The sequence below is a fragment of the Rousettus aegyptiacus genome, unplaced genomic scaffold, assembly GCF_014176215.1.
Source record: "Rousettus aegyptiacus isolate mRouAeg1 unplaced genomic scaffold, mRouAeg1.p scaffold_m13_p_8, whole genome shotgun sequence".
Lineage (NCBI taxonomy): Eukaryota > Metazoa > Chordata > Mammalia > Chiroptera > Pteropodidae > Rousettus > Rousettus aegyptiacus.
In genome coordinates, this window is record NW_023416311.1 from 22935157 (window position 1) to 22957793 (window position 22637).

Genomic DNA, 22637 nt, shown 5'->3' on the forward strand with positions numbered 1-22637 from the left:
GTATCAAAAAGGTCTCAAAGAGGGATTCCTCGCAATGGCCACCAAGTCTTTCTGTTCTGGAGGGAAGGGAGGAAGAAATCGTAAACACCAAGGTTTGTGGACTGCTTTGGCCCTGGGCTCATCCTCTGCCAAGACAGCTGCACAGGAGGCGGGGTGGTTAATTCCCACAGGCACTATCGGTGACCTCAGTCAATTTTCTACGAAGTTCACACAGCTGTCATGTCTCCTGGTGTGTAGTAGAGGAGGAGGCTGTTCCTCCAGAGTATCATCAAGTGTACCCTAAAGCAGAATTTCCCCAATGTACGGTGGGGAAATTCCAAAGCCACTCCTGCCCTATTCTCAGCAAGTCATTGTGAGATGGGGGCTTCGCCCTGGGGACTATCCACCATCCTCTGGCAATGAATGCTCTCTCAGCACTCAGACATGCTTGTCTGTACTCCCAAGGACAGATGACAAACCTCCTCCCCAAATCTATCCACACCACCTGCAATGGCCCATGGGACCTGGGCGCTGCCAAGCCCCTGCACTCTAACATGTGTGAGTACCACAGATGCCTCTAGAATGAATCTCCAAAAGTTGCTTTTTCCCTGATATCATTTGATCTTTTAGTGAAAGATGAAGAAGAAGGGAAAAGAGGACTTTGACAGTTTCTCTAAGTAAGTTTTGACCTTTCTCGTCCCAACCGTCCACCACCTCATACTACATATATCAATGTATTCTACAACCGTGCTAGTCCTAGTATGGTGCACAGAACAGCAACACTACCATCACCTGGGATCTTGTTAGGGACATAAATTCACAGTCCTTATCATGCGCATGTTCAAGTTTGCAAAGAACTGTCCTACAGCACTGCTGGGGGTGTGAAAGAGCCTCAGCAAGCCCCGCTGTTGAGGGATGCCATCCATGAGGTTGCCCATCCTTCTGTGTCTCCATCACCCAGGACCCGCTCTTGGAAATAACTTCCTTCATCCCTCCTCCAGGTAGGTTCTCCACCAGCGTATAAATTGCTGCAGGGGTGAGGTGGTGGGAGGTGGTGGTGTCGTTCAAAGATCAGGAGCTGCTGCCTCCAATACTGAAGAAGGTCATGAAAGCCAGCAACAGTGAGTTCTTGTTCATGGTGATCTTACCGTCCTGGCTCTATGTACATTCACTGGATCACTCACCATGTAGAGCAGAGAGTTGTAGAGTCTTGCCCCAAAGAACAGCCATGAGCCACCTTCGAGGACCACCTGTGAATGGCATCACAGGCAGAAACAGGACCAAAGGATACATAATTGTAGAAGAAACTTTCCACCTGAAATGACCTGGGCTGCCTTTTGAATGAACAAGCTAATGTTCCATTTTGCCCTTCACTGGAAGTGTCCAAAAGGACACTGATGACCATGACAAGAATTTTGAGGAGTTAGTCATAGAATGGGAAGGAGACTGGACTAGATGACTTCTGAAATTTCATGAGTTCCTGAAGAAGATACTGATAGCACACTCCCTGGGAGAGCATCTTCATTTTCCTTTACTTCTCAACCTTCTAAAGCATCTCACCTACAGATTAATGAACACCATGTTCTTGATTTGAGCAAATTTTGATAAATCCCACATCTTAAATAATTTTAAATCAGGACTTCTTATCCTAAATGACTACAGATATAACTTTCTTTAGGAACAGAAGTAAATCTGCTTCTCAAAAGCCATGATTCTTGAAAAGTTGAAAGATATTTTTAAAAATGGAGTGAGGGGGAGTGTTGTGTGCTTCCTGTATTTGAAATACTTTATTATTTTTTTTAAAAGACAAACCCACCAAGTCTTACATTGATATTCTATAAACCATCCATGCAATAAATACTTGGTAGGACAATAAAATCTCTTGGCCAGTATTTCATTTGCCATTATTTCATCACTTGTCATTATCTCATTTCATTGTCCTCAATTTGCCATTAAAAAGGAAAACATGCCCCAATATGAAATTTGAAGCTCCATGTCTATGAGACGCAGGAAGGCAGTGAGGATGGTGACATCAGCCTATCGGAAACAAGCTACCCAGTGGGTTCCAGGTATAATGGTCAGCACCCTGGACTCTGAAACTACCTACCTGCTTGAGTTGCCTTTCAAATCTCAAATGATAAAAATCATCCCACAGAAACAAACAGTGGGGAATTGTAGCTGTCCTTGGATAGAGATGGAATTGGAGTAAGTCATCAAAATAGAAGTGCCACCTCCCATTTACCACTATACTCCTGGAAGGGAAATGCCATCAGACAACCAAATTGAGGCTTGGGGCATGTACAGACACAATATTTAAAACCTCCTGCAAATACCTGAACCTTATCTTCAGCGATGTTTTCAAATCTGCATGGCACAGGGTAACATGGCATTTATTCGCTTCTTCGATCGCCTGAGGACCATGCCGACCTGGCTGTCCTGCCATCATTCCCAGGCTCAGTATGACTAAAATCAAGCCCACCACCCACTCCCACTCCATCTAAGCTCAGCATCACAGCATCAATTTATTTTCATTCCTTGTTAATCAGAGGCTCAGGTGTGAATTACTGCTTATATGATGCCATTTAACCGAAATAAAACAATAGTTATGGAATCTGTTCTCTAGCAGCCTGAGTAACTTTTAAAATATAAATCGAATCCTGCGGTCAGTCCCCTGTTTAAAACTCTCCAATGGCTTCTCACCATGTGTAGAATTAGCTCCCAAGTCCTCACCATGGCCCCTGCTGCACTCTCACTTTGCTCCACACCACCATCCGAAAACGCCATGCTCCTGCTCTCTCCCCTCTGCAAACATACAAGTGCTTCTGAGGCCCACCTTTCAAAGTCCTGTTTTAGTCAAGCCACCTTGCTAATCCTTCTCCAGTCAACACAGCCCCTGGCAGCCACCCGAACCCTCTGATCGACTTCTATCCTAGATACTTAATGTCTATAGGACTTACCAGGCACTTACCCTACGCTGTTACTGGTATTTTAATACATGCAACTAGTTTTTTGAGAGGAGGTATCTCTTAAAATCTTCACATTTATTTCAATTCCAAACACAATGCCTCCCGTATAGTGAGCACTTGATAAGTATATGATTTCTCTAAACATGTAATAATCAAGTTACAAATTCTAAGCAAGTTTCTTTGTATTCTGCAATTCAAAAGGAAAAAAATCACTATAATGAGAAAAATACTCAATAAACAATTACACATTAAGCCAGAAATATCAAGTCTCTTTGGAGTCATTTCCATAATTGAACATTATACTGCAATACAATAATAGTATATAGCACAAGCAAATGTAAAATAATTGGAAGCCATTATGAAGTTCAAGGATCCATATTCAACATATAATAAAACTAATGTTCTACTTTGAATCACAAAAGATTTGCATAGTTTTGGGTATTTTTGGCATAACAACAACAAAAAGCACAGGACAATCAAAAGCACACAATGTTAAAAGAGAGATATATTAACTGTCAAAGGTAGGTAAAGTTTCTTTGAGTATGTGCCTATGGTCTGCACGCTGGATCTAAAGTGGTGTACAGACTTTACAAGCACAAATACACTTTCATGTGTACGGAACAATAAGCAATAAAATGGAAACAGTTGTAAACCTAGAAACTTCTGGAGATGTGTAAGAGGAGTTTTATTTTTCACCTTCTATAGTTTCAAATTTTCAACAGAACACTGGGTTTAAATCCAGAAACGTGATACTAAAAAAAAAAAAAAAAAAAAAAAAAAAAAGGGAGAAAGAAAAGGAAAGGTGATACTAAGACAACTGTGTAATCACTCATTATGAAAAAACCACAGTAAAAAGCTTTAGAAAATTAGCCAAAAAGAATTGCTAAAAATAGAAAAATTACATAGTAATGAAACTCCAAGGAGCAATGAATGCTAGAAAGAACAATATCTGAACAATGACGATGTCCTAAGTACATGAGTTGAGGGAGGACAAACAGGATTTGTCCCAATAAAAATCTCTATGGTTGCAAAATACAATTGGGAAACACACACACACAGTGTCAATCAAGCTGGAAGATCATAAGATAAAGATTTATAAAATAAGGACTTCGCCATAAAATGGGGTAAGAGTCCATTTTTTTAATTGGCAAAAAAAAAAAAAAAGATTACAAAATGAAACTTTAATAGTCAAATCACAATTTTCCTGAGGAACTGCATCACTGCAATGGTACTAATAGGGTGATTGAAAGATAACAAGGTAGGGTATGCTGTATCAACTCAAGGACACTTAGAAAGGTAATCCTGAAAGAAATCCTTTTTGTCCCTAGCTCTTCCACCTGACCATAAGTGCGTTTCAATCTGAGATCTTGATTCTGCAGGAGACAATCGCCGCTCTGAAGACTGCAGACTACTGCCAAGTGATGATGTGCACATGTAACTTAGGCACTTCAACTGAACAAAGACACAAAGAAGTCATCAGAGCCTAAATGACAGGGTCTTAAAGTTCTTGTTGCTGTTTCCAACGTGTCATCTGTCTTTAGCCCGTCTGCTATACTCAGACACACTTGTCAGTCCCAACAGCAGCACGCACCTAGCAGCCACATGGAACGTCAGAGACAGCTTGCTAGTCCCTGTGTTCACAGAAGCCACACTGGCTACTTGACTTTAAATGTGCCTGGCTGTTTCTTAAATGTCCTCCTTGTTCAAGTGCCAAGGATGGCTTTTCATCCTAAAGCAGAACTGAAGAGCATTCTGAAAGCACTGAGTAAAAGCCGTAAAGACAGAAGTAGGCAGTGTATAGAGTAATATGAAGCAGTGTATTAAGCTAATGTCCCAAAACTAGGAATGTGCTTGCCCATAACCTTGGTGGCTTCAGAGGGCCATTGCACAGAGAAGCATGTCCCCCTCACCACAGACAAATAGGGGAAAGTCATTTGCTCCAGAGGATCTATTTGTAATTACTGCCATTGGTTATGTGTCTTTAGATCCTGATTTACGCGGATCTATAAATTATTTCCTCCCTCAAACCACATTTATGACGAATGATTCCAGTTGAAATTTGGTGTTTGCAAAGCACTGGACCTCAAATTCAAATATCATCTGAGGAAAATTAAAACCTATCTCCCAGGAACTTCCAAAAAATGAGAACCATTTGAAAATGCTTTTCTTTCTTTCTTTCTTTTTTCTTTTGCAAACACTAGGGGTTCAAAATATAGTTTATTTCTTCTCTTACAAATAAAGGGAGGAAGGGGAAATTATCATTCGCCCCACATTTTTAAACATCCCTTCCTGTTCTCTTGAAATGCTAACCAAATTCTTTGTTTCAAATTCCTGTCCACTAGAAATGACTGTGCTTCTAAGTACAGTGTCCAAAGCCAGTGGGTTGTGGAGACCCCAGTCAAATCTACAGAGCGGGCACAAAGGTCACTTCAGATACAATTTTAAAATCAGTCAGGATTGGGGGTTGGGGGAGACCAGGGACGAGATGTAAACAAAATAAAACTCAACTTGAAAAGAAAGCTTGTCCTGACTAGAGGCAATGAAATATTAATCCTCTGGAATGCACCGCAAATTCCACAAATACAACCAGGGATGTTTTTCCCTCAAAACCCCAGATCAATTCACGGCAAATGCTTGAATCTTCTTACGTACAAAGAAACACAATTTTCTGTCTGCCTTAACAAAGACATGTAATTACAGAGTACACAGCCTAAAGGAAATAAATGCACCTTGTTGAGTACGTGCAGTACCAGATTTTATAAAGATTCTTAAATAAAATAATGAGAAGCTTATTATGAACAGTAACTGGATTGGTGGATTGGTCAGTTTAAATTTTTCCCAAATGAACAGAACTCAGATCTCCCTTATGACATGATTTTGAGAGGCACTATATTATAGTTCAAAAAGTAACAAAATTCAAGTTCTGGCTTTGCCACTAATTAGTGACTCTGAGTCACTTGGTTGTCTTCCACACATTAATCTATTTTCAATTAAGGTCATCAACAAATCACACGGCAATGACGGAAGGTGAAATTTTATATTTAAACTAGACACTAGATGAGTAAAATACAAGTCTTTCCTCTATGTTGTTCCTAAAGAAACTGTCTCTTAAATAGAAACCAACTGAAAAGTAAGAGCCACTCAAACTCTAGCTTTCAGATTGGAGAAATGTGCTGGATGTAACAGGAGACCAGATTTATAAAATATTCTTCTGGCTGGAGGGGACTTTGGAAAATGGCTAGATGAGCCAAGCCTTTCTCTTTAACACTTGTTTTCATTCCTTTTAGTAAAAACAAGTCTTTAAGACTATGAGCTTCCTGGGAGTGAGCAGGCATTATAATTTGTGCATCTTTACAATCCCAGTGCCTGGAATATGTTAGGGACACAAAAGATGTTTTACTGATCGAGTGAACAACAGAATAAAAAAACACGGGCTGCTATAAATGCTTGTTTTGGAAATGCGAGTTTGTTCCAATGTGAATGTTATGTTTGTTTACGTGCAATTTTGTCTGCAAGAAATACCAGGTGAATGCAGAAAACAGCCCCAGCTGGATCAATCCCAAAGGAACACGCTAAACATCTAAGCTTCAAACGCCTATCAGCTATCTCAGTTCACCACATACATTGTGAGTCTCTCATCCATCCACTTCCAGTGTCTTAACTTTCCATTTGGTTTCAGATAACCCTCCCTCCACCACTTCGCGAGAACTCATAAGCTGTGATCCTTCTAACGTCCACTTCCATAAGCCAACTTCAGGCCTTTTTCAAGGCAAATGCCATATTTACTGTAGCACTGATGTACTTCTTATCCATTTAACATGTGTAGAACCGAGTTATGATTTTTATAAGGTTCTTATCTTTTTTTTCAATATGTCAGTGATGAAATTTTTGTCTCTAATGCATTTCCCCTGTAAGTCCTGTAGTTCTGTTTCGCTGTGCATAATAGCACAGCGATTTTTTTTTTTTTTTTTGCAAACACACAGACAATGTTATAGTAGAACTGACTCTACAGTATGTGAATTCGTGACAGAACATCATCTTACAACAACTGTCAAAGAACAGAACAACAGCCAGTCCAGGGGAAAATGGGCTGCAAAAAGGCATACGGGTATTGTCCTCTTCAATCTACTTATCAATTAACTTATTAATAGGCAGAATTTGGGAGAGCAAATATTTTTGACTTATTCACTCAACAAAAATATAGTAAGCACTTGCTGTAAGCTAAGTGTTGACGAAGGAAGAGAAAGATGATGAGTTATGAGTTCCGCTATAACTGAGTGGAAGAAAGACAAATAACTATAAAGCAATGAAGTAAAAGCTCCAATTAAGGTATCGCAAAGTCCTCTGAAATCTCAAAGGAAGGAAGGACTAACTTTTAATGACAGAAATATGAATCCCCAAAGCTTAATAAGCTGAAATGATGGGTTAAAAGAAAAAAAAAATTGGAACTACAATAGCGCCAATTGTTAAGTGTATACTTAAAACCTTTAAGACTTAAAAACCTGCTGCCACTAAGGCTTGTCTCTCCTTTCTTTTATTTGACAACAGGTGGTATTTGCATTCATTTTGCAGTAAGCTCTAACCAGTCAAAAACAATGCAGATGCAAGTTCTGACTGTCTTACTAAAAATACATAACTGAGAAAGTGGGGATGGTAGTAGTGATTAAACCACATAGGGAGAATCAGGTTCTGCAAGCCTTACTCTGAAGGGGCTGTACAGAAGCTGGAACGAATTCAAAGGATGATGAGCAGAATCAAAGCCGTGTCTCCTGGGGAGTGGCTGCTGGAAGGGGGCAGGGAGGAGGGCAAGGAACGCTGCTGCCCTCCAGGATCTGAAGGGCAGTCTTTTGGAAGAGGAAGTAGACCTGTATCACACAGCCCCTGGGGAAAAGCTGCCAGGGGAACAGACTTAAGCCCAACATAAAGGAGACTTTTCTAACAATTAGAGTTGCCCAAAGATAGAACACAGCTCCTAGAAAGGTTTCTAAGGGGTGTTCAAGCACTGGCTTCATGACCATCTGACAAGGAAACTCCAGACAGAAGATTTATACATCAGACAAATGGCTGAGTCTAGATCATCTTTTAGATCTTCCTCCAATCAAAAGGTTCTATGATTCTAGTCGTTAAAATCTAGCTTTGTGACCCTGGCACTTGGGGCAAGTCACGCAGTTCTTCTCCATGTCATAACTTCAGAGCCAGGTATACTGCAGAAAGCATGCTGTTTGACCCCCGCCTCTCTTTGAAATATAAAGAATCTATGATATTTTCAGGAAAAACGAAAAGCATAAGAGGTCCAGAAGAGTGCCCACGAGCAATCGATCGATGAATGATCTCACACTTATATAATGCTCCCACTCACCAAAGGCTTTCTACTACCCTTTTCTCTCCTGGATCTTTGCAACAAACACCTCTCTGAGGCCGACAAGGACATAAGGGGAAGACAGGCACTGTGTTGTGCTTTCATATTTTTATCCATTTAAGCTGTTGCTCTGCCAGAGGCCTGCGGGCTCACCTTTGAAGACTGAGGCTACCCTGAAAGGAAACTTCATTTTAACTCAAGGTGAGTAGCTGGTAAGAGCAGATCTAGATTTGTCTGGATTGAGATTTTTTGGTGTGAGCAAGAAACTCCTTCTAGATGTTTCCATGGCTGATACGTGAGGAAGATAAAAAAATAAAAAGACCCACATGAGACACCCCATATTGCAGCAGCACCAGAGTACATATGATCCTTCTGGGTAACATGTTGCTCTGAAATTTCTCTAAAACAAGATACCCAGTGTGGCACAGTGAAGGCCTCAAAATCTTGCCAAGATCAACAAAAAGAAACAGAAAGTAAATTAAAGCCTGTGGGTATGGCTTCCACAAATGGGGAACTTTAATTATGTCCCATACTTCATATGCCATTGACATGCAGACAAGCCATTGTAAACCAGATTAATTTCTTTCTATTTGAACAAGTATATTCCAGTTTGTTAAGAACTTAAGTGGCTAGAAAAACCATACAAAGTTCCAACACCCTCCTTTCCAACAGTGAAGAATGTGATAAAATAACCCATAAAGCACATGAGGCCACCTTTCCCCCCTGGGTGGTCCCACTCCCCTGGGACCGGCCCCGGAGCCTCACGCCTCGCATCAAAGATCTCCTGTCAGTCACATCCATTTCCCGGGTGGAAACAGAGGGATTTACACAGTTCTCTTCTAGCTTGCCACGTACCTTAACTTAGCAAGTTATTTAAAAGTAACTTTCAAAAAGCTCAACTTAATTTGTTAGCTTCTCAGGCTCGACACACTTTACACACACATGTATGTCCTACGTCCAAAAAGTTAAAGGAAAAAAAGCTTTAGTACATGCCAAGAAGGAAAAAATGCTAATCGACCTAAGTGCTTTCATGGAGCCTTTGCACCTGCAAAGGAGCAGCACCCATTTCTCTAACCAATCTGAGAAGACCACCTGAAGAGCCACAGGTCCTAGCACACGGGAAAAAAGTGGTGAGAAGGGTCATCGTTCCCCTCCCTCTCCCATGGTTTCAGGGAGAGAACAGCCACTCATTGTATGTTCGCATGTTTACAAGTTGATGTCTATAACTTTCCTCTAGAGCTCCACTAACTGGAGCACTTCATTTCCTACTTCTTAGGAGAGTCTGAAGAAAGGCCCACTGAGTCTCAAAGCCTCCTAACTGCACTTAGGAGTCCACAGATAACTGGGCTACAACTCCTACTTTCAGTTTTCGGTTTGTGGACTTTATCTGACCAAGTGTTGGTTTAAGAATATCTTCAGTAGAAGCCTTCAGTAGAAGACTCTTAACTCCTACTGCCTAAAATTCAAAATCTAATTAATTCGTATATTAAAACGCTTCTCTTTATTGCTAACTGGCTGCAGTATAATAATCTGTCTACATTATAATATTTTACTGCTAATCGAGACATCGATAAAATGGACAATGACTTTTTTCCCTCTTCAAGGTTACCTATGAAGCTCCAGGACTCTGAAACAGATGAGGGCTTCTCCTGGTCACCCCTCCTGGCTTGTCCTTTCTGGATTTTAGGTCATTTCAACATCCTGTGCACTCCTTGATAGTAAAAAAGGTATACGGTGGCAGAGCAGTAAAGAAAAATGCATGTTAGTCCAATCTTGCAACTATCCCTCCCTCCAAAAATCACATGTGTTGAGAACTGGATATAATAGGTTAGGGTACAAGCTATTTCCATCCCACATTACAAATAATAGAGAAAACTGGGCTTCAAGAAAAAATTCCGTCTGACTCGAAACCAGAAACATGACGTTCTGATTCCTTTTCAGTTCTAGGGACTATGCAGAATTTACCCTGTAGATGTTACCAGAAGATGCAACATAGGAGAAATCAAATTTTCCAGGCCCTTTCTGTACTCAGGTGCTCAACTCACATAACAGTGAGGGGTAGCTGATGGTGGGAAAAGTCTCTGCTCTATGGCTGAACACATGGAAGACGAAACGAGAACACTCTAGCTGGATCACCAGCCTGCAAATACTGCCCAAATCTGTTCACTTCTGCTCTTTCTAGCTCCCTGCTGGTTCTACTTATCACAGCTTGCTAGGATCTTCATCAGATAGTCATTAAAGAAGAAAAAGGAAAATTGCTTTTTATTTTGTGAACAGTTATGGTCAATGTTCCGGTCAGTTTGGAGGGCAGAACTCCTGGCTAACGGGGAGACTGCAGTGAGCAACACGATCCCTCTCCCTGTGTTAATTAATACACTGGAAGTACTGCACGCGCTCGTGAATGCCCGTGATTTACAAGGAGGACGAAGGGGTGAGGAGGTCAGGCACGGGGGAACATGTATATGACTCCACTGCACAATCCGTCTAGGTTATGCCGAGATTCTTCTAAGAGCCAGAGATGCACTCTGTGGAAACCATCCCCTTCCAATTATACGAAATAGGAGAAACAACTCTGACAAGCTGGCTTCTGGAACGCAGCGAACCCCCCAGACATTTCTCACTCCCGTTACAGTTCGGTGTTGCCCATCGGCTGTCCTCTTCGCCACCAACAAAGTCTTTCAGCTAATGATTCATCAATCAGAACAAATCCCTCTTTAAGTCATTCCGATGTGGAGAGATTAACAACTGTACATAAAAAGCACTGACCTAGCATTTTTTGAAATAGGAGTGAACTTAAACATATATTATAAATACGTTTTTCTTCAAACGAATATGCCAATCACATCACTAATTTCGAAAACTGATAGCAAAAATACCTATTCCCAAACTCTTAAAATAATCAGCAATAAAGTCTGCCTATTATTTCATCTTTCTCTTCATTTTATATTTTATATTATTTGGTACCATAAAAATTTTTACAAATTAACATCTATTCTTCATAATGATCATTCTAAATGATTTAGAGGTATGAGCTATAGATTTTTATTGCTGGCTTATTTTCTGGCAACCTATGTTTAACTCTTCAGTTCATCCAACATTTATTTTGATGTGAGATGAAAAGCTAACCATCTGTTGAATAATCTTTCCTTCTATTACTCTTTCATTTATAAAAGCTCTTTTACTGTGCTAAATTTTTATGTAAAAATAGAATGTTTTGGATAATCTGTAACTTTTTGGTCTTTTAATAGTGCCGCGGTATTCTAATTATTATAACTATATGTATACATACACACACATAAATGAATAAAAGTAGTCACTTCTTCATTTACAGATTTTTCAAATCCAAACCCACTTGATGCTCTCTTCCCACTGTCAATCAAATAAGAGTTTTGATTGTAACTGTCCTAACTTGGATAAACTAAATTTAGCCTACTAATTAAGGAACTTGCCTTCTCTTAAGTCTCGTGTCTCTCATAGATTTGTCGTTCTCTTTATCAAGGTAATGAGTCTTCCTCAAAGTGAATGGAACGTGGCTTGTCTGCTTACACTCTTATTTTTTTCCCTTCTCAATAGGCAATCTGATAATGCATTATTCCCCTGCCCCAAGTACTCGCTTTTTCTAATGGAGGATGTCAGGAAAACACAAAAGCACCACAGTAAAGCCAACAAATGCTTCACTTCCAGGAGAAAATAACCAAAGATACGGATGTATTCCTGACACGGAGAATGAAGACAGGTCAATGCCGCTGGCATTAACTTGATTCAGAAGAAAACTCTCCATTAGAGCCCTAATGTCGAGGGCTACAGCATCCTTTAGAACATCACCAAAATCATCAAGACCACCCCACAGAAGGTCAGGGCTACAAAACCCGCCCTTGGCACCGGATGCCACATCTCCTGCCGCCCTTCATCACCCAACCTGTCCCTCTCCCATGTACGTGCTCCAGAGTAACTATGGTAGCTTCCAGAAAGGAAGTATAGAAGGGAAGTTCTGAACAAACCAACTGGATTCGCCATGTCTCACATCCTTTTAAATGTCAATTTCATTTTGTTTCTGGGCTTTAGAAAGATCTCAGGAAGAAAAGGAAAAAAAAAAATGAAGCAAATGCATCTTCCAGGTTCCTACTTCCAGGGGCAATCTATTTCAACTCTGACCTTTGGCAAGGCTTTACTCCTAGAGAAGGGGCTACTTACCTAAGAATTAACTGTGCTCTTCCACCTCAGGGACAAACTGTAGACTTATTTTGTCTTCCTCCAGATTTATATATTATCTTGACCTTGGGTTGATAGCTTATAATTATCTCCCTTAATACCTTAAAATACCAAACACTTCTTCCTTAACCTTCAATAGTGCTACACCGAATTTAATTACTAAGCATTAAAGCAGCTCTTCTTATGTCTCATAAAAACCTCTTTTAATAAGTCATTGCCTCCATTTTAAAAAGAGGCAGAGATAATGATGAACAGAGTTTAAGAATCTTGGAAAGGCAATAAAAAGACTTAGGGAGATATTATACACCAGCTCAAAAATTAACTTGGAGACTTTCACAGTTATTATATGGCTTTATTTTCTATTCCTGGAAACTCTGACTAATCCACTAAGTAGTCTGAAGTAGAGAATATTATTATTTCCAGTGAGCAGAAAAGATGGGAGCTTACTATACCACCATACTCACCACACCGTGCCAAGCTTACCCCCCAACCCAATATGTATTGCCAAATATGTATATGTATATGCCAAAATATACATAAGCTGATTCTGGGGTAGTTTTTTTTTTAATATGTTAAAAGGAGGGGGAGAGATTATTTATATCTTCATACTGATACTCCACAGGTTGTCATGAGATCTGAATGGGCCAGGACCAGGTGAAGCTGAGCATAGGCAGCAGGCTCTCAGATGACCTGAGCATGGGAATCAGGGCCTTTGCTGTCAGTTCAGCCCTATGTTCTTGAAGTGCACAAGGATTCTGAGAAAGAAAAGGTAACTTAGCCAGACTACAGAGTCCCTTCCATCCAAAATATGAAAGATGTTTAATGACTATATTAACAAAGAGTATCAAAAATAGCCTGTATACACATGATAAAGTAAAACAGGAAAATGTTAGCAACTGCCGAATCTATTTGATGGGTGTGTGCTGGTGAGCGTGGAGAGGCACACGGGTATTCACTGTACAATGCTCTCGACTTTATAGTGTATTTGAAAACTTTCATAGAAAATTATTGGGGGAAAATCCTCCAGACAGTTGGCACCTTCGATATTGTATAGCGTTTGCCCTGTAATAGCCAGGTTTCCTTAGTTCTGTAGAATGTTCTATTTATGCAACAGAAACATTCTATGACTCGGAGTGATGTAAACTGTGATTATTAAACACCACAAGTGCCTAAGTCTCCAAGAGTCCTGGGAAACATCCTGTCTAAGCTGCTATTACCTCTGCAGACACAGCTTTCCCAGCCCCTCCCTTGCAGAATTAAATGTTCAGGAGGCTAACCTTTTTATATACTTCGCTGTCTCAGATCATTAAAAATCTAGGGTGTGTTTATTATTCTTGAATGGTGTATAAACCAATTCCTAACAAACCCGCAACACTGAGTTCTAATTAATGAAGTGATTAGGGTGTGCAGCGTTGTGGAAATGGCCTAAGATGGGAAATTGGAGAAGCCAGGTGTGAGGCCTGCCTCCACCGCTGCTCGGCAGCCTGGCTCCTGAAACACAGTCTCCTCTGGGACAAAGATGGAGATCACACATGCCATGCCTGCTTCAGGGGTTTGTTATGAGACCAGAATACTATAAACAAACTTAATAACAACATAAAGAAACAAGAAGGCACCATGAAAACTATAATGCATAATGCACCTCAGTGTGATTCGTAATTTACTCTAAATAGTTTTGCACTGGTTTTTGAACATAGTGCATGTTTTTTTCTGTAGAACAGAACTGCTGGATTTCAGGGTTTGGAATCTGGTGATGCGTAATATGACAAAGGGGAGTTAAAGGGAAGACTGGGCCTGCCCAGGACTCCTCATCAGGAAAAAGGCGAGGTGGGCTAAATGAGGCAGGTGAACAGGATGAGTCAACAGCCCAGTGGATAGAGAATTTAAGCTGAACCCCACCTCCCACCCTCCAGTGTTTCTGTTAGGAGAAAGCACACCTTTCAGGAGCAGATCCCACTGTGGGGAGATGGGGTCTGGAAAAAAGCTGTGAAGAGACGGACATGGCTACGTGCCCATGATGTCTGCGAGTCATCCCAGGAGTCTCTGTCTCGCTCTCAAAAGGCAATCTGGTCCAGTCCAGCCTCCAACACCCCACTTCCCGCCCCCACCGCCGACTTTCCTCTGGGCAAGGACTCAGGAAATGGAAGCCCTACTACACGTGAGGAATCCTAAGGGCTAGATGGGGCAGGTGAGGTCAGCTACAAATCCTGGCAAACAAAGTTCAAAAGTATGAGTATAGATATGTGTTTAGGAAATATACTTATAGATATTTATTTTCTTACTCAGACAGAACACCTGATACTAGACTGGATGGACCTAGTACTGATGGGAAAAAAATGCCATAAAGGATATTATGTCAACTGACAAAACTGGATCATGAAGAGTCGATTAAACAAGAGTATCATATTAATGTCAAATTTACTAAAGTTGCTAATTGTACTGTGGTTCTCCTTATTCTTAGGAAATATTAAGTGAATTGTATAGCATTAAAAGGACATGATTTATGTAGCTACCCTAGACTGTTCAGAATAAAAGGCTTATTTGTGTGTGTACACAGACAGACACACACAAGGAGGAAAGGAGGGAGGGAGAAAAAGAACCAAAAATGATAAATCAATTAGAACAAAAAATTAAGAGATGGATCTGGGTAGAGGACATATGGATTTTGTACTATTCTTATTTTTGCTATCCTTCTGTTTGAGATTATTTCCAAATAAAAAGTAAAGAAGAAAAAGAAGAAGGACAGGGAAGGAGGGGGAAAGAGAGGAGGAAGGGAATGGAATGCCTTTGTGATAGTCATTTGGAATGAATAATCAATGAAACGTAGAATAAACAGTGATCAACGTTCAGTTAGTTTTGCCTAAAACAAAAAAAAAGTACTTCAAGACATTATTAAGATAGTAAAAAGACAATCCACAGAATGGGAGAAAATGTTTGAAAATCATACATATGATAAGGGTTTAGGATCCACAATATATAAAGAATTATTACACTCAATCAAAACCACAATGAAATACCACGTAACACCCACTAGGATGACTATACTATAATCAGGCGGACAATAACAAGTGTTGATAAGAACGTAGAAGAATTGGAGTCCTCAAACAATGTTGGTGGGAATGAAAAATGGTACAGCTGCTTTGGAAAACAGTCCAGGAGTTCCTCAAAAGGCCAGACACAGAGTTAACATATGATCCACAATCCCCTCCTAAGTACATACCTGAGAGAAATGAAAACATGTCCACATAAAAACTTGTGTACGAGTGTTCATAGCAACATTATTCATAGTAGCCAAAAACAGAAAAAGGTGTATCATCTGATGAATCAATAAATAAAATGTGGCACATATTGGGAAGACTGGTTAAAATGAAAACTAGAGTTTAATGCTAAATTCTCTAAGAGTGCTTGAAAGCCCCCAAGGAATTTTTAGTAGGCAATAGGAACTGGGCATCATGAGGTGTAGAAAAGATGCCCCTAGAGGGAGAAATTGGGGGGAGGGGTGGTCTGATGTGGGCCAGAACTGAGGGCTTCAGGGTGCTGGTCCTGACCAGGAAGGAACCAGGGAAGGGAGTGGGGTGAAGGCGGAAGGCGTTGGGGTGCGTTAACTGTCGGTGGCGCATGCAACCTCTGCACCGGATCTCCATGCCCACCTCGGAGGTTACAAAGATTCTGAGAGCAGCAAGAGAAACAGAAAAGAGATGGAAAGTGTGGCCATCATTTTTGCCCATTTTGTAAATCCCTGTTCTTGAGTGCTCAGCAGGCTTGGCTTTAACAAAGAACAGAGTGGCTCCTCCCAGCTGCTAAGCCTGCCCTGAGGCTGTGCTTGGGTTTCCCTTTCATGCCAGCCCCTTGGGAGAAAGAGCAGTTCAGGCAAAAACTGGGACAGAAATTGCTTTTAATCAGGGAGCATTGTTGAGGAAACAATCTGTGGAGGAAAAAAATTAATGGATCGGTTAAGAATGTAAAATGCCTCGGCACTCCTTGTTCAGGCCACACAAAAATGTAAAATGTGAATTTCTCTTCTCTGGTAAAATTACCAATTGGGAAGGGAAATCATCAAAGACACAACTTGCACAGAGCTGCTTCTAGATAAGTTTTGAATTCAACTATGCTCTGCCTGGATGAACTCAGTTTAACCCTCTAAGACCCTCATGAGGTCTTTCTAATCTACTTTTTCAACAAGATGATCCTGCATGCCAAAAACCACAGAATCTTAAATTTCTAAGTAAGGAGAAATTTAGGATTCTTTTCTGACTTTGGCTGGCATAAAGGATTTAAAAAAATTAACTGCTTTCAGAAAAATCTCAGACATAGCAATTAAGATCCAAATACCAGGACAGTATCACAAAGCAAACAAAAAATTTTAATTGTTTATATATGTAAGTTTTCCCTTAAGTTTTATGAGCAGTTTGGACAAGTGCAATTTTGTGAGATGGTTTAAGAAAGCTAACAGGAAAAAGAGTCTTCAAAACATGAGGGAAAGTATTTAAAAACACAGTATATTTTTGTTTTAATTTTCTTACAGACCAGATTCTAAATACCAGTCTTTATAAAAAAACTTTGCCTAAAAAGTGATATTCACATAAAATTTTTGTCATTTACTCCTGAATTTGTTCAGGAAGGAAATCATGAAAACAACTACATCAGCTAATCTCACTATAAAGACGAACTCAGTCTTAAAGACTGAATCGGGAGCAAACTAGGTCAGGTGGGAGTTCCATCCTCTGGCCTCGCAGTCAGTCCCTCCCCCTGTGTCCAAGGTTCCTGCCTCCACGGAACTTCACCCTGGTCTAAGGGGCTAGTTTCCCACATGGAAAGAAAGCAAGTGAGTCACTAAAACCCCTCACATTTCTCCTTTATTAGCCCCAGTATACTGCTTTGATAATTTGATTTTTTTTTTTAAGTTTTTTTTCTTCTTTTTTAATGATTAGCTACCATCTCTGGAAGAAATTAATAACTGCTTTTAGGAGCTGAATTCAAAACCTATCTAGAAGTGGCTCCGTGCAAGTTGTTGATTTGGTGATTTCTCTTTCTCAAGTCACAGTTTACAAAATGACAGATAAACCTGACAGCCTGAATTGTGTAAACTGGTGACGGAATCATTCCAGGTACAACCCAGCAAAGGCGCTGTCTGAGCCCTCCTTCAAATTTCAGGCTGCCACTAAGGCAGGAGACCACTGAGGTGAGCACATGCTCAGGTGTGGGGTTTTAACCTGTTAGGCCAGGTCTGATATTTAACACAAGCCTGTCTTATAAAACCAAGGCACATTATCTTAGGAAGAGTTAGATGAGAAAGTTCTTTTGTCTTGAGACAAACTGTTAATCTCTGAAACTTAAGTTTTACAAACAGCCTGTAATCAACAGCCTTTTCAGGCTATAACATACCTGGCTGTGCCCCTTCTGCCTGCTACGACAGAAATTTGAATACACGCGGGTACAATTACTGTTATCTTGGAATAAATGCACAGGTTCCCCTGTGCTGGCCTCAGGGGAAGGCCTGATCTGCTCAGAATCGGAAAGCTACCTTCGTACTCCCACAGGTGGGGTGGAAATAACCTTTCTCCCCTTAGACTACACAGTTTAGGAAAGGAGTCACTGGGCAACAATGTGGATCCTCGGCTTTGGCAAGTTCTACACGTTCATTAGTGCTAATTGAGGAGGGAGAGGACTGAAAGCTGGCTGGAGAACTGAAACCAATGTCTGCCTAAGCCTTCACAAGTCCTGCCCTGAGAATCACCTGATCAAAGACCATATACAAAAGCTGAGAGAAAGGGGAAAGAGGAAGAGGGATTGGCTTTTAGATGCTTTTGTAAGATAATCCAGCCTGTTATCCTTTACACCTGCTTCTCAAAAGAACAAAAGCACGAGATCCACTCTCAATGCAGGTCACTGGGATTCCAGAAGATGCCATTGTGTTTAAGCCTCTCTGACTTGACAATATGATCCTCTGAACTGGGGGATTAAAGGGTCTTGGGGAGCTTCAACAGCAATAAGCTGGACAGGGCCTCTGGATTTCCTAACGCTTAAGATTTTATCTTCTCAAAATTTCAGTATTTACGGGATACAGTATTATAGAAGGTTCTGTCGGCACCATGGCATTTTCGCTCACTGAGTATTGTGCACTTGTCTTTGTTTATTTTCTTCCGACTGTTAGTATTTTAAGCCATAGAAATTTAAGAAGGCCAACCAATACCAGATACCTTTTTGATAAGATATGTCGACATACCAAAAACTGACTATATGTATGTTGACAGATTATTTAAAAGTCGTTTAGTATATTTCCATATCACAATTTACTAATTCAAATAATGAAAAATGAGTCAATGATGTAATTATTTTTGAGAAAATACCATTTTCCATTCAAATATATATATATGTATACACACACACACACACACACACATATATATACAGTATGATACCAAAATATTCTTTGAATATTTCTTTTGAGAAAATAAGGGTTTCTGACAAACACACCCATTGTCTCTAAGTAAATCTTTCAAAGTGTTGAGAAGTGGCATTAAATATCTTCCATTGTATTTCCAATCTTTTCTTAAAATGTGAAAAATTTCAAATTCACAATCAAATTACACTCTAAACATTGTAAATCCTGTCTCCTAAAAAAAAAAAAAAAACAAACCTGGTCATATCCCTTCCTTCTCCCAGATGCTTTAAGGTTGAGCATAATTAACAGGAACACCAAGTGTTTACTAAATTTGGTTATTATCTCTATTGGGGCAATGAGGCTACTTCTGAGTTTTCACATTCTCTACCTGTACCAACTGACACCGAACACACAGAGGAACCTTAAGTCTTGGCTGAACTCTCAGAATTCTTAAGTCAGACACATCATTCCCTACTAGCAACAGATTTAGGACTCTCCTGGAATGCCACGGCTTTATCATTCATCATGTAAGTTTGCTAAAAGGAAAATCCTCAGGCAGCTGACAGAATTAAAGATACACTTGGTATTGACAGTCACAATAGAACATGGAGACGACAGAATTGCTCCCAAATCTCCCTCATTCTTATGACATAATTCTCTTAAATGGCTGCCCTTATTATAAAGGATTAAGAGCCTGCCACTATAATTTCCATTCTACCCAAGGCATCCTTTTAAAAGGAGGTGTAATAGTCATTGCCAATGGAATGTTCCAAACTGATGACATTTCAAATAGGCTTTTAAGATGCTAACAATGGACCTCCCCTCACTTTGAGCCAGGGCACTCACTCCCAGCATTTACCCCACAGTAAAAGAGTAAACCTTTTTCCAAGTCCAATTTAATTTGGTCTAAGTCTTGGAGGGAAGGTCAGTTCTCTCTCTCACCAAAAGGCCCATTCTCTCTTTCTCAAAAGATCTATAAATCACAGTTTGAGTAGACAAATTGTAAAATGAGATGTAATGTGCTACATATATGTACCATATTTCATTTCTAAGACATATATTCTCCCCATTACTCCTGCACACACACTTTTTGTTTCTGAAACACAGATGTCCTGCAATCAACAGTTTAACATGGTCATATTTCTCACCACCTATCCTCCAGAAAATCAGCAATAAGTCATCATGTCATGGGGGCAGTAAATTGTTTAATGCATGAGACTGTTGAAAATGATCCACCTAGATTAAATCTTATCAACTGAGTTTTAACCGCAGGTCACAACTTTAGCACCTAATGAAGAATTTCAGGATTGAAATGAAACCATTCTTCCTTCCAAAACAGAAAGATGTTTTACTTCTCCTGAGGCCTTGCTTTTGGTTAAGCTTACTATACACAGAGAATCCAGTTACAATATTAGCTTTCCATACCCACAGGGTAATAAACCAAATATGGAATCAAATCACTGATCAGCACATTTGAAAATAACTGAAAATATTCAAAGGTATATGCCCCCCAAAATCACAGGTACAGTTCCCTTTATAAAATAAGTAGCATAGGTATATATTTAGAATGTTTATAAACAAAATATTAGTTTCAGGAGGACCTGATCTTTATTTTTGAATTTTATTTTCTAGATAATGGCTCCTAACACATTAACTTTTAACATGCAATCAACAACTTGTAAACTAAAACTCAAATCAAAAGATATTCTTCTTTTATTGAAGATACAAATAAAGGTGAGGCTACAGATTATTTTTCTCTACAACTCAGAAAGGTAAATTAGAACACAGTTTCTCTGGGGGAACAAAATAGCCTTTTATTTCCTTTAAATGCCCCAAAGCACTTTGTTCAGGGAATCTATACAGAATCCACTAAGTGCCTGCCGAGGCAAAGGGAAGCTATCCTTCAGCAGGGTGGGTACCAAGGCAGGATCCGGGGTCCTCCTGCCAGATGCTGGCGTGCACTCACCAGCTCGCTGGCCCTGGGGGCGGTCCCCAGCCTCTCTGAGCCTCTAAGCAACTCCAGGCATCTAAGGTGAAGCCAATAAGCTATTCCGCCTTCAAAGTCTTTGGGGAGCCTACTTGATGTCTCTTGGTACCATAACCATGAAATTTAGAACCCCAAAGTGCTAAAATGTTCTTTTCAACCTGGAAGGGGTTGTGGGGGGAACATGTGTATGAACTAGGGGTGAACACACAATGCAATATACATACAACATGTTACTGAACACTTCGGTAATTTGATTTTTTTTTTAAAAAGGAAACGGAAACAAAAACAAAAAAACTTCAGGTAAGAGTTCCAAAGGGAAAATCGCCTTAACACAACTGAGGTGGATCAGGGAAAAGTGCCTTATAAGGAAAGCATCACCCATTGCAGGTGATTTAAGAAATCCAATGTTCTCAACTCCTAGCTTCAACTTCCCACGTAAGGACATCATACTTCTATTTCTGATACTTAATTAAATTATTGGTTTTCAACAACATTCAGATTTATTTTAGAATAAGTGTTGTGGTACGATCAAATCCAAGACCCATGGAGCCAATTGAGATGAATTGTGAGCCTTTATTAGCTGGCCGGCGACTGACTCTCTACCACACAGGGTTAGAAGAGATCGCCAGAGCTCCTAGAAGAGGCAGTTTATATAGCCACCAGGACATCCCTGAGCAGATCACCACATCCTGGTTAACAGTTGGCCGTTAGCATATCCTTGATCAGATTACCCTGGTTAACAGCATCTCCTTGATCAGATTACCACACTCGGGTTAACAGTATCAGAAGTAAATACTTAATGCTGGCTTACTGGAAAATTGTCCACCCATAACATAAATACTTAATTTAAGGATGTGATACTTTGTCTCCCTTAAATCCATAAGAGTTGGATCTAAAACACATGAACTCATTACAGATCTTTAAAAAATCTGAAAATGGTATTACGGTGATACATACATACACAACCTTAAAAAAAATCATTGTGAAAGGTAATGTTTCTGGGGACACCATAATAATTTAAATGTAATGGGCACTCTCTACCACCTCAAGGGTTCCTAAGCTCCATTCCTGTTATCAATTAACCTGTCAGCTTGATAGTCAAATCTAATTAGTTAAATTCTTTTTTAATGAAAAGATTATGCTTTAAGCGGTCTGCCAGTTCCAGGGCTGTTGGCAACTACAAACTAATGTCCCTCCCCAAGCCCCTCCCCTACCGAAAAAAAAAAAAAGAGGGGAAAGAGAATACTTAAATTCTGGGGGGATCCAGAGCTTCAAAAGCTCATCTATCTAAATCATAATTATTTACAGCACATAAAGTACAACGAACATACTGCACCCAAATATCCAAGCCCCTTGCTCTCCCTACAGTTACACTGCACATGTGGCCTCTTCCCAAAGCAGCTACTTGCAAGTGCCCAAAAGAAATGGTAAATCGGACTCATCAATTAAAGTAGTATGAAAGCAGACGGAAAATGGAAATTTTTTAAAATTAAAAAGTAATTGGGTAACAAGTTAAAAGCCACCACAAGGACATTCACAATGTAGGATATCCTACAGAAAACTGGCCTGGATGCCTCAAAAAGCCAGTGCTCCTAAAAAATTTTTAAAGGTGTGTGTGGTGGGGGGTGGGGGGGGGTAGGCAAGAGAGTGCTAGATTGTCAAGAGGCTAAAAGCATATAACCAAATGTGTGACTCAACTGGTTCCTGGATCCATAAAAGAAAAATAAAAGCCCACTATTTAAATTAAAC

The 22637-nt window shown here is 40.0% G+C and overlaps 1 protein-coding gene across 6 annotated transcripts in view; it reads right to left on the bottom strand.

The window, feature by feature from the left end:
• AUTS2 (activator of transcription and developmental regulator AUTS2) overlaps positions 1–22637 on the bottom strand; it is a 1066702-nt gene that overhangs the window by 37431 nt on the left and 1006634 nt on the right. The window lies entirely within an intron of this gene.